The 13,535-nt window shown below is 39.4% G+C and overlaps 1 pseudogene; it reads left to right on the top strand.

Moving 5' to 3' along the window:
- Window positions 1-13,535, top strand: part of LOC132839518 (CMRF35-like molecule 1) — an 89,001-nt pseudogene that overhangs the window by 16,295 nt on the left and 59,171 nt on the right.

The raw sequence follows: 13,535 nt of genomic DNA, 5'->3' as shown, positions 1-13,535 counted from the left end.
CTTAGCTCTTTCCCTGCGCTTAGTTATGCCCAGATGCCCCTCATGCAACTTTCCCAGGATATCAGCTCGGAGCGATTTTTGGAATGACAATCCTGAGTCCATTCAATAAGAGCCCATCATGCACACAAAGGGACCCTGACAAAGCCATGTAAGGCTGGATAGTTTGGTCAACCGAGAACTTACTTGGCCATCCTTCCTCACAGTACTTCTTTAGCTGCTGGAGTATAAAATCTTTGTCTTGGTCCTCCCGGATCTCTTTGAGCCTCATTTCAGTAGCTGGAAGGCTCACCATTACAGAGTCAGCATACAGGTCAATATCCTTTTCAGAAAGCCCTTCCGCTGTACTATTTATGGGAGCTCTAGACAACACATCTGCTGTCGCGATGTTTTTGCCAGCTACATGTGATATGGTGTATGAGAACCTCAGAAGACGCATGCGAAGACGCTGAATGCGTGGAGGGAGTTCGTCCAATGCCTTGGAGCCAAGCAGAGGAACAAGAGGTTTATGATCGGTTTCAATGTGGAAACTCTTCCCAATGAGAAACTCTGCAAACCGCTCACATGCCCATGTGGAGGCCAATGCCTCCTTCTCTATTTATGCATAACGTTGCTCTGTGTTACTGAGAGCCTTGGAAGCATATGCCACAGATTTACATGCATTGTCTGCTTGCTTCTGGAGGAGAACAGCACCTAGTCCATATAAAGAAGCATCTGCAGAAACAACTGTATCCTTATTCGGATCATACAACGCCAAACCTGGTGGTGTTGTCAGTTCCTCTTTGATTTTCTCGAAGGCTTCTTGCTGATGCGACCCCCAAACCCACATGTTGGACTTTTTCAGTAAGTCTCTGAGTGGCTGCGTTTTCGCTGCCAAATGTGGTAAGAATTTACCGAGGTGGTTTACCATTCCCAAGAACCGCCTTACTTCACTGACATTACTTGGCTGTCTCATTGCTTTTACTGCTTCCAGCTTATCTGGATCTGCGCTTACCCCAGATGCCTCAACGATCTGTTCAAGGAACTTGATTTTTGTCTTTGAGAACTCACATTTCTCATTGAGTGTGACTCCGGCTTCCTGAAGCTTTGAGAGCACCCTTCTCAGCCTCTCATCATGTTTGCTCTGTGATGATCCCCGGACGAGCACGTCATCCATTTGACAAACAACACCTTCCAGTCCCTCAAGAATCCTGGACATGCGCTTTTGGAAATTCTCAGGTGCAGAAGAGATTTCAAAGCATAAACAGTTATAGCAGTACTGGCCAAATGGAGTTATAAATGTGGTGAGCAAAGAGGATTCCTTCGAAAGTGGAATCTGCCAAAACCCTGCATTGGCATCAAGTTTGGAAAACACTTTGGCTCCTGCAAGTTGTCCTAATGTGCTTTCTACTGAAGGGAGAGGGTGTTTTTCTCTCATAACCGATTTGTTCAATTCCGTGAAATCTGTGCAAATTCTCACTTTATCTGTACTCTTCGGCACCACAACCATGGGAGAACACCATTCAGTTGGCTCCTCCACCTTTGAAATTACACCCTGCTGTTCCATAAGCCTCAATTCTTCCTTCACCTTTGGTAAGAGAGGGAGGGAAATGCGTCTTGGAGTCGATATGGAGAAAGGTATTGCGCCTGGCTTCAGCACAATGCTGTACTCACCGTCCATTTTGCCTAAGCCATTGAAGAGTTGTGGAAACTCCTTTTCTACCCTTTCTTTAGAAGTTAAGCTGACAACATCAAGCCCAGCTACTAGTTGAAGTGCAGTTACTGCTGGTCTGCCCAACAAAGGCATGTACAACCCATCCACCACATAGATTTCCTGAGTCGTATGTTTGTTATGCTTGCCAAGGGTTGCTGAGAATTTACCTTTTACCTTCAGTGATGTTCCACCTGGTCCCTGAAGGACTCTCCTGGGAGGTTTCAGTTTTTGGAACTGGCCCTGGTTGTACAGTGTAACTGGGACTGCTGTTACATCAGGCCCTGTGTCAATTTTGAACATCATCTTGAGATTGTCAATTTTTATCTCAGTCATCCAGGGGCTTCCTGTTACATCAGATGTCAGTGAACCAAGAAATGCAATGTCCTCCATTGTATCTGAAGTTAGCGTTGCTATATTCACCTCATGTACTGTCTTTGACTTACATGCTCTAGCATAATGTCCCTTCTTATGACAGAGGTGACATATTGCATCTCTTGCAGGGCATCTCTGCAAATTATGCCCCTTTGTGTCACTGTATCGCATACATAGCATCTGCTTTTTAGGCTTTATATGAGGTGTTTTCCTTGCCAGCTGTCCAAAAAGTGGCTTTACTGGTTTTGTTTTCACATTACTGTACTGTTTAGTTTGTACACTATCCAGCTGTTCGTTTGCCACGTCCCACTTGAAGTTTGACTCGAGCTGTTCCTGTTGTTTTTTTACTAGTTCACTCTGTCGAACTCGAACGACAGCCTTCTCAAGTGTCAATTCACGGTCCAGCTGTAGCTGTTCTGACTTTTATCTGTCAGACCCACGACGAGTCTATCTCTTACCATCTCATCGTGGAGATCGCCGTATCCACAGTGCTCGGCTAAACAGTGCCGTGCCGTTATGAAGTGATCCACGGACTCGCCCACTTCTTGCTGCCGCTGATTAAACTTCGCCCTCTCAAAAATCACGTTCCTTCGAGCTACGAAGTGTTCATTTAATTTGTTCTTTACTACTTCATAGTCACTCGCCACTTGAGGACTTAAATGCAGGGAGGTGAGTATATCCTCGGCCTCCTCCCCCATCGTATAGATCAAGGCATTCACCTGATTTTCATCCGCCTGTGTCTCCAAGCCAGATGCAACACGAAATCTCTCGAAACGTTTTATCCATTTCGGCCAGTCATCTGCTTTGAAAGTGAATTTCTCCGGCGGAGAGACTTGAAACTGAGCCATGATAGTGCCGTGCTAACTCGTCTCGTCAATCCTTGATGCTGACGGCACGAATGAAACTGCAAGCTACACAGAAGTCACGTTTGCTTAGTTTGTTCTGTCGTTTAATAGTTACAACATAAACCTTTCATAAATGGACCACGCGACAGCCGGCCATGACTTCTTAACAGAACTTTTATTCTCCCTTTCACAGTACCGTAACACACCCAATATAGGTTCCTAAACATACTATATGCCTCATAACATTACCGTAAGTAACATAATACTACAATTTAAACCCCATTTTAACAGTACTGAAAAAATTCAAGTAATAAATCTAAGCAAATAAAACAAAAAAGTCATTTTTAAATGATCTATAAAACATAAAATAAAAATCTAATTTGTGAGTAAACAGTAAGGACACCCCCACATGTATTTGTACTTAAAATTAATAAAATGACCTACAGGTGTATCACATCAGGTGTAAAATATTAGAACATTGTTACAGAGCATTTTGAAAAAGTTTTGTCTTATTTAGACCTCAGATATTTAGTTTGATTTGCTCTTAATTGTTGAACTGAGTGGTTTCACCATGGTTAGATCCAAAGAGCTCTCTGAGGCCTTCAGAGCAAAGATTCTTGATGTTTATGAGTCTGGTAAGAGATATAAAAAGATTTCAAAATAATTTATAATCAGACATTCCACTGTCCAGAAATCATTTACAAGTGGAAAACATTTAAAACACCTGCCACCATGGACAAGTCAGGGCGCCCAATAAATTTAACCTGAGAGCAGACTGCAAGATGATTAAAGAAGTCTCCAAAAACCCTACAATATCATCACAGGACCTACAGCAAGCTCGTGCTACAGTTGATGTCAAAGTGCATGAATCTACAATCAGTAAGAGACTGAACCATTTTACATATCATTGGAAAAACCTTTACTGTCTAAGAAAATCATGAGGATAAGACTGAAGTTTGAGAAAAAACAGAGAGAAAGGCCAAGACGTCTGGAATAATGTGCTGTAAACATAACAGGGGGGATGTTTAGTGTAAAGCAAATACAGCAATTCAGCAAAAAATCTTCATACCAACTGTGAAACATGGAGGATGAAGTGTTCTGGTTTGGAGATGCTTTGCTGCAGCAGGACCTGGTCAGATCACCATCATATAACCTACAGTACTATGAATTCTACACTGTATCAGAAGGAGCTTGAGGAACATATGAGACCATCTGTGAAAAATGTTAAGCTGAAGCAAAACTGATTTTTGTTGTTTACATGCAATTACATCATTTCATCTACAGGTAAAAATTAAAACTAGATCAGAAATTGACATGATGACATTTCCTATTAAAGAAATGGGTATTTAATTATGTGTCCTAATTTTTTCACATGACTGTAAATTAGGTTGTGAGGAGGAGTTCAATTAGGTGAAATGTACATACAGTAATCAGTGTGATGACATGAGCAGAGAAAAAGCTTTTTTCTTTTCGTGAACAAGTTGTGACCTGGACTGAGATTCATGCATGGAACAAGATGGCAAGCCTTTCACTGAGTCTTGAGAACTGTTGAAGTGCTGAATAATTTAATTTTGAGCCTAATATTGAGAAACAGAAGAAATAGCTAACCTGGATGACAGAATGAGTCAATTTTGGACTTTTCTTCACAAACATTTAATGGACCATTTTATTACCAGATCATGCCATAAAACACAACGGTAGGCCTGAACTGTTGCAACTTAACAACTCGTAGGTAAATGGACTATTGTGTATTTACGAAATAGAGGACTGTTTTCTGCCAATCTAGAAACTGGACTTTTATAAGTATTGAATGCTGATTTGAGGTTTACTACAGTTTCATATTGTACTGCACATTTGTAAGTATAGACATAATAGACTAATTCTGTGATGTGTTAAACATTTCAAAGTTTTTTCTGTTTTTGTGAATATTTAAAGTTTTGGGTACAAAAAGGTATAACTGAATTAACAGGTTTCAATCAGGAGAGTTTTATCATAGATTTTCTTTCAAACTTATTATTCAGGCCACCTGTGATAAGAACATTGTCCATCATAATTCAGCTGTGGTTGATTATTTGTCTTTTGCTTTGATTTAATCCATTGCTTTGCATATTGATGCAATTCTATGCATTCTTGATCAAATTGAGGTTTTTATGGTTTTCTTGTTGTAACAACCTGACTACAGGAAGGGAAGGATGACCAGAATGAAAAACAAAGATCTGACTCATGCAGTCATTCAGCAGTTTTAAATCTGGGGAGACGATTCCTCCATCTGTTAGGAGAGAACTCCCTGTACTTTCATTGTGAATGAGAGAGTTGTAAAAGTTAGAGATGCAAAATGGAATCTCATTTCGGAAAAGGCAAGAGGTGAGGACACTGAAGATGAAATACCATCTTCTTGACAACAGTAGACCTGTACCACCACCCCTACCCATTTCTTGTGGTGAGTGAGAGAAGGCATAGACAGAGGATAGAGCAGCTGGTGTAGCTGTGTTCTGTGGGGATATCCAGGTTTCAGGTAGTGCCAGAAAATCGAAGGAGTAGTGGGAATCACTAATCAGCTTTCCTTACGGCAGGCTGGCAATTACAGAGCCCATCTACCACCACTGTTTGAGACTCAGACAACAGAGGAGGGTAGATGAGGTTACTGGAAATGTGACTTCTGCTCTGTAAACAAGAGCACATACGATGATAATACACAGTAGGTGACTACAGAGATGGGTTTGAGGTGCATATCTGCAGTCAACCAAAAGTGAGATTTAAAATAAAGTTTGGTAAAATAAATCAAAACAGTTCTAGACATTTATTTACAATGAGGTTTTAGGGATACTTACAAACCGACATTGAAGGGAGAACATTCATTTGAAATGAGTAAGCTCCACCCACAATTCACACCTTAAGGGAGATTGAAACCACACCTGGTCAATCAGATGAGAGAACTACAAAGCTACAACCTACACTATAAGATCAACAATTTGCATATCAACTGTATAATAAGATAACAATACTATTGTCAAGATCAACAATGGACAAAATTGTTACAGTAAATTAAGTATAAATGGGCAGAATATGGTTTAAAATATTGTGACACATTGTGTGGGTTTCTGTTCCAGGATTGACAACAATATTCCTAGTCACAACTGTTGTGTCTGTTGCTCTAGTGCTGCTTCTCATTGGCCTTTTATAGACCAAAGGTACTGCAAACAAACAAGCACCTTTTAATTTCCATTCACACAACATGTTAAAGTGTTAATGTGTTTTATTTTCAAACCGGTGCAGAAACAACCAATGCAGCCAAAGTCACATGAATAAACTTTCTCATGCCTATTTTCATGAGAAAGTGTGATAAAGATGTGAAAGATATCACTGAACCCACAAAACAACTGATCAAAAGTCACACAAATTATAAAAAGCAGTACAGCAATTCTTCAAAGATGCATAGTGTAGAAAGGATATTCATTAACACATGGAAATATAGTTCCTCCACACTATGGATGTGAAATGAATGGACTGTAATTTTGTTCACTGTCTTTAGAAAATGTGATTTAAAGCAAACTCTTCTATCTTCAAGCTCTGGAACAGTGACAAAATCTACCAGAGAGGTACAGGCCAGTGATTTGCTTCAGATGTTACTTTCACGAACAATTTACTTACAAACATTTTAATGTTTTTTATTTTCCATTTCAGACAAATGAAGATTATGAAAATGATCAAAATGTACTTCCTGTTCAAGCAAGAGTAAAAGTCAGTTTACCTGAATCTGTCTACATAGGTTTAGACCCAACCACCTGCCAATCAGATTCAGTCTATCAGACTCTGTCAAGTACTAATAACCAATCAGACTCCGTCTACCAGACTCTGTCAAGTACTAATAACCAATCAGACTCCGTCTACCAGACTCTGTCAAGTACTAATAACCAATCAGATTCAGTCTACCAGACTCTGTCAAGTACTAATAACCAATCAGATTCAGTCTACCAGACTCTGTCAAGTACTAATAACCAATCAGATTCAGTCTACCAGACTCTGTCAAGTACTAATAACCAATCAGATTCAGTCTACCAGACTCTGTCAAGTACTAATAACCAATCAGATTCAGTCTACCAGACTCTGTCCCATATCAATAAACATTAAGATTCTTGATACTTCTGTTCGCTAACCAAGTGAACTTGTTTGAGCTGTCAAACTGATTAATGTAGCCCCATTGTTTGTTTCTTCCTGCAAGTTTGTGTTTATTTTACCTGTGAATTTACTCTTTTGTGCTTCTGATCTTTTCAAATTTTTTTTTTTTTTTTTTTTTTTTTTTTTTTTTTTATGGAGGACAAATCACAAACTCTTTGCATTGTATGTTTGCTAGTGGAACTCTCAAGGTAGCTGGTCCCTTGAATTATGAGAGTTTCTCTCTGAAAAAATTCAGCTCATGTCTGGCTTTATTTTCAAGCCTGGCACTTGATTCCCTTGTCTCAGGCCACGGCTCATCATGGGGCTCACATTTGGTGGAGTATGAGAAAGGGAATCCTCTTTCTCTCTCCCTCTCCTGCGACTCCAAAGGTCACATTTTGGACTTGGAATCTTGTTTCGCAATTTCTTCCTAGCAAAACAACAACCTAATATTGTCTTTTGCATCCTTTAAACAGTTTGTAAAGTAAGTTTTCAAATCAGATTTTATAGCTATTTGCAACTTTGGAACTTTGTAGAATTGAATTTTAATTATTTCTCATATTGCCCTTCAACTACTTTAATGTAAATCAGTCCAAAAACAGGCTCTAAGCAGGATCTATGATACACTTAACATGTATGATTCAACATCTTTAGCTCTATTTAAAAATAATACAGAGACAGGCATAGACGAGCCATATTCAGAAAACTGGTACAAAATAATTCAGGGAATTTTTTAATCAGCCATTTGCCTTAGACATGCTGTAATACAATTTGGACTAAAGTCAGACTTTTTAAGATTAAAGCTGACAGATCCCACATGATAGATGACAGCAGTCTCCCTCAGCTCTGCTGCACATAGACCTTCTCTGGGCTTTTTGGAGAGGTGGTATAAAGCCACCCCCATTTATTGCCTTGTTTAGTGTGGCCAAAAAATGCAAAATTAAGAAAAAAAAAGGAAAATTAAGATACTGGTCTTCTGTTCTCTCCTGTCTAGAAGACCAGTGTTAGTCTTATATATACTGTATGTATGTATATATATATATATATATATATATATATATATATATATATATATATATATATATATAGGGTTTGTGTGTGTGATATTATAGTTTATTACTATAATACAGTTTATTACTAATTATCATCCTGTCCCCATGTTGTTACGTGTGAGCAAATAAGATGCCTGTCATGCTTTCAAATCACCTGGTTGCCATTTATTACTTCCCGAAGGTGCAACCGGAAATGCTTATATCCACCATCATGACATACGTCACTTACAAACACTTCCGGTGATCACAATACCTATAATATCACATATCATAACATCCTCTTTTTTTTTTTTTTTTTTTTCTTTTTTCAAAAATATTTAACAAGCATGCTATGAAACTTAATCCTAAACATCATAAAGTTATTACACTTTAAACAATCCAATGTTAATCTCTAATATGCAATTATGCAAAACTACATTTCAGCAATAAGTCTTTGTGGCTTAGAAATGACTCCGTGTTTTGAATTGACCAGCACATGTAATTGCAGTCTCTTTTTCATCCAACACTGCCTTTGGCTCGTGGCAATATTTAATCATACTCTGATCCGCTTCCTCAGTCTGTTTTGTGAGTACTTGTTTTGGACATTAAATATTTCCTATTCCTTCTGTACAATCGTCCATCAGGTGTCTCCACAACATAAGACCTTGGTTGCTCAGCCAGAGCAGTAACTTGTGCTGGATTCCACATACCATTTTTCCATACTCTGATATTTTCTCCCACTGTTAGTTTCTGCAACTGTCTTGTTCCATGGTCGAACTTTTCCATCTGCTTTTTCTGATGAGATTCCAATGACTCTTTCACTGAAGCAGTAACTGTCTTAGGATTTAGTAATACAGTTGATGCTGGTAATCTTGTTCTCACTCTCCAACCCCATTAGTAATTGTGCAGGGGAGACTCCTATGGCTTCCAAAGGTGTGTTTCTCAGATTCAGCAATGAAATATATGGATCCCTTTCATCAGCTTCAGTCTTTTTCAACATACGTTTAACAGTTTGTACAGCCCTTTCAACCAATCCATTTGATTGAGCATGGTGGGGGCTTGTTGTTTTATGATGAAACTCCCATTCTTTAGAGAACATGCGAAATTCTTGTGAAGCAAATTGCGGTCCATTATCAGAAATTAGTACCTCAGGAATCCCATACCTTGCAAATTGTAACTTCAGCAACTTGATCACAGTCAAGCTTCTGGTGTCATTCTTAAGCAAATCAACTTCAATGAACTTTGAGAAATAGCCCACAATGATACTCTCTTTTATTATGAGTGAACAAATCAACTCCAATCTTTTGCCAAGGCCTATCTGGCACACTATGATGATGTAGTGGCTCTTTAGTCTGGAACCTTCTATGTGCACTGCATACTTCACAATGACTCACCATGTCTTCAATACTCTTAGACATTCCAGGCCAAAAGAGTACCTCTCTTGGTCGTCTCCTACAACTTTTGATGCCTAAATGACTTTCATGAATCCGATGTAACATATCAGCTCTCATAGAAGCAGGAACAATAATTTGTTCTCCTTTGAAAAGAATTCCACCAACAGCAGAAATTTCTTCTCTGTAATTCCAGTACTTTTGAATTTCTTTAGGAACTTTTTTATTTTCCCTGGCCAACCATATTGTACAATTTTCAACAACTTCATCAATGTGGCATCCTTTTCTGTTTCTCTCTGAAATTCTGTCAACTTCTTTTCAGACACAGGCACATTTGTTAGCAGCATATGTACCTGAGCCTACGTAATGTCCACGTTTTCTGAAGTTTCAGTTTCTGCCAAACATGCCCTTGACAGAGCATAAGCGACATACATTTCATTTCCTGGTCGAAATTTTACATTCAGCTGATACTTTTGCAGTCTCATGAGTATTCTTTGAATTCTAGCCGGTGCTCTGTTTAGTGGCTTTTTCATAATTATCTGTAGTGGCTTGTGATCTGTTTGAACTTCAACCTCTCGGCCATAAACAAATTGATGAAAGCGTTCTACACCAAATACTATTGCCAGCATTTCTTTTTCAATTTGAGCATAGCGTTGTTCTGTCACAGTCAATGCACGAGAAGCATATGCTACAGGCCTATCCTCTTGAAGCAAAACTGCTCCTAAACCACTTTTGGAGGCACTTTACTGGGGTTTCTGTCGGCATCAGTTTTAGCTTTTCAAATGCTTGTTGATGTTCATCTTGCCACTGCCACTCAACTTCATCTCTTAAAAGATCACCTAGAGCTGTTGTATGCTGTGATAAATTCGGTACAAATTTTGCAAGAAATGTCACCAATGACACATCTCTTTTGCACTCGGGAATCGGCATTCCTCTTACTGCTTCCAATTTAGCCATATCAGGTTTCAGTCCATCCTTTGTTATAATATGACCTAAATACTTTATTTCATCCAGACAGATCTTACATTTGTCCTTGTTTAATCTGAAATTCTTGACACATGCTCTTTCCAACACCTGTAGTCGATTTAACCTGTAGTCATGCTGCTCTTTTGTTTCAGCCCATACAAGAATGTCATCAATATATGTTTCAACTCCATCAATTCCTTCAAATAACTGCTGTACCTTTTTGTGGAACACTTCCGAAGCTGAATTAATTCCAAAAGGAAGACGAAGGAAACGATAACGTCCAAATGGTGTATTAAAAGTACAAAGACGAGAGCTAGCATCATCCAGTTTAATTTGCCAAAAGCCTGAGCTTGCATCAAGCACTGAAAAATATTTAGCCTTGGGCAACTTACATGTGATCTCATCAACAGTTGGCAATTGATAATGCTCTCGCATCACTGCTGCATTAAGGTCACAAGGGTCTAAGCAAATCCGCAGACTGCCATAAGGCTTCTCCACAATCACAAAAGGATTCACCCATTTTGTGGGCTCTTCAACTTTCTTTATCACCTTCATTCCTTCCATTCTTTCAAGCTCAGCTTTAAGCTTTTCTCTCATGGCGACTGGTATTTTTCATGGTGGATGTACTTTTGGAGTAACGCTTTCGTCCACTTTGATAGAATGTTCACCTTCTAAACTCATGCCTTCAAACACGTCTGCATACTCTGTGAATATGTCCAGGTTGTTAATCATCATTACTTTCTTTACAAGATTCAATTCTTCACATGTTTGAATTCCCAGCACTGGCTTGACCTCTCTGTCACAACAAATCTGACAATCAGTGGCATAGCCTTATATTTCACTGCCGGGTCACACTGACCTTTCACTGAGATTTGTTCTCCTGTGTATGTAGACATTTTCACATTTGAGTTCTTTAACATTCTTCTTTTGCCCATCTTCTCTAACAGGCTATAGAGAATGACATTTGCTTGTGCACCTGTATCAAGTTTAAAATTCACACAAGTTTTTTCTATTTCCAAATCAGTTGTCCATTCTTCTTTCAGTGATGCTTTAGTGTGCTTCAATGATTGTGCTTGTACTATTCCCACAAATAAGTCATCACATGATCCTGTGACATTTCCTGCAACAGCATGCACTTTTTTAGACCTGCACATCTTCGCAAAATGATTCATTTTGTCACAGTTTCTACATTGTTTGCCAAACGCTGGACAACTACGTGGACTTGCTTTCTCTGTCTTGGTCTTCATTTTCCACTCATTTTTGCACGACCGTTTTTGTTTTACTGCATCAATGTGTTTGCTCTCAGTCATAGTGAGCTGTGCTTTTTTTTCCTCGTGCATTTGTTGCATCTGTGCTTTCGTCGTTTCCGCTGCGATGCATATCTGCACACATTTTCCAAGAGTCGCTTCACTTTCTCTTAGAAGTCTCTCCCTTAAAGAATCCAACTCGATTCCACAGACAAGCCAGTCTCTTATAAGAGATTCCTCCAATTCTCCAAACTCACATGACTTGGCTTTTCTTCTCAACGGCGTTACATATTGACTGATTGACATTTCTCCTTGTACACACGTAAAGAACTTGTATCTCTCATATGTTATGTTCTTTTTTGGATTACAGTACATCTCAAACTGTTCCATAATTTTCACCAAGTTATATCTGTCATCATCATTTTCAAAAGTAAAAGTATTATAAACCTCAACTGCATCTTCACCCGCCACATGAAGAAAAAGGGATGATCGCACTTTTGCCGTTCTCGTGGCATAGCCACTTGCCACAGAATATAATTCATACCTTTGCCGAAATTGTCTCCAGTTTTCGGACAGGTTCCCATGATGCAAATCAAGTCCTGCGGGAGGTTTTAATCCATCCATAACGCGAATTTTAAATCCGTCTTCTTATTCTTTTACTTCCGACACCATGTTACGTGTGAGCAAATAAGACGCCAAAGAGTCGGTCGTGCTTTCAAATCACCTGGTTGCCATTTATTACTTCCCGAAGGTGCAACCGGAAACACTTATATCCACCATCATGACATACGTCACTTACAAACACTTCCGGTGATCACAATACCTATAATATCACATATCATGTATTTTATTTAATAACACATGTATTTTATTCCCCCTACACCGCTTTATGAAAGTGTATTTTTTAACAATCAGTTAGTCAGCTAAGTTTATTGATCATGAATATATAATGTATCGTGTGCTGATGGTGTGAGTTGCCATGCTGGCCATGTTGGTCTGAAGTCATATGATAAACTCTGGGATGAAGAGACCCTCCTGACTTTCTGAGTAGGAATTCTGAGCTGAGGTGCCAGTTTTCTTTGTTTTTTTCTGAGCTTTAGTCAAACACAGCATGATGTCCTGATTGGCACACAGTGATCCTGGAATAGACTCCTGACTCACTGTGACTTTGACCAGGATGAAGCACATGTATATATCACAGTACACCTACTTTAACCAGTCAAATGTTACTCAAATACATTGTTTTATTTTGTCTCACTGCAAATAAACATATAAAACATATGTCACTTTGGATGTGAAGAACTCGTGTCAGTATTTTAATATTTTTACTCTGTGTGTGAATTCCACATGACTGTTATTATGAATAATGGACAAACTTCTGCTGCAACATCAGTCTTGAAATTTGATTATCTACACCAGGTGAGAAGGGAACAAGATGCTGCGTCAGTGCTGATGCTATGGGAATGCTTCTTTGAGGAAGTGTCTGAAGCTCTGTGTGCACACACGCCATTTTAATGGCTCGGAAAGGACACATGACGAAGTGATTACTCGCCAGTAAGTCCATATAAGGGCATGTACGTCACACTACTCCAGCTTCTATTTGTCTGAAGGAAGTGCGAACAGATGCCCGGGGCGTGGCCAGCGACGCAGCGTCTCTTTCCCTTCTCAGGGAACTGGTTTACATACGTAACCTGGTGTAGTTCCCTTTTGAGAGAACTCGACGCTGCGTCAGTGCTGATGCTATGGGAACGCGAATACCCACGCCGCCACGCACCCGTCGATGACTGCACCAGAGGCCGTGAGAGAGCACGAGCATACTGGGGACAGAACATCAA

Source organism: Tachysurus vachellii, chromosome 24 (genome assembly GCF_030014155.1).
Source record: "Tachysurus vachellii isolate PV-2020 chromosome 24, HZAU_Pvac_v1, whole genome shotgun sequence".
Lineage (NCBI taxonomy): Eukaryota > Metazoa > Chordata > Actinopteri > Siluriformes > Bagridae > Tachysurus > Tachysurus vachellii.
The sequence above is the reverse complement of the archived record's forward strand: the minus strand, read 5'-3'. Positions and strand labels throughout refer to the sequence as shown.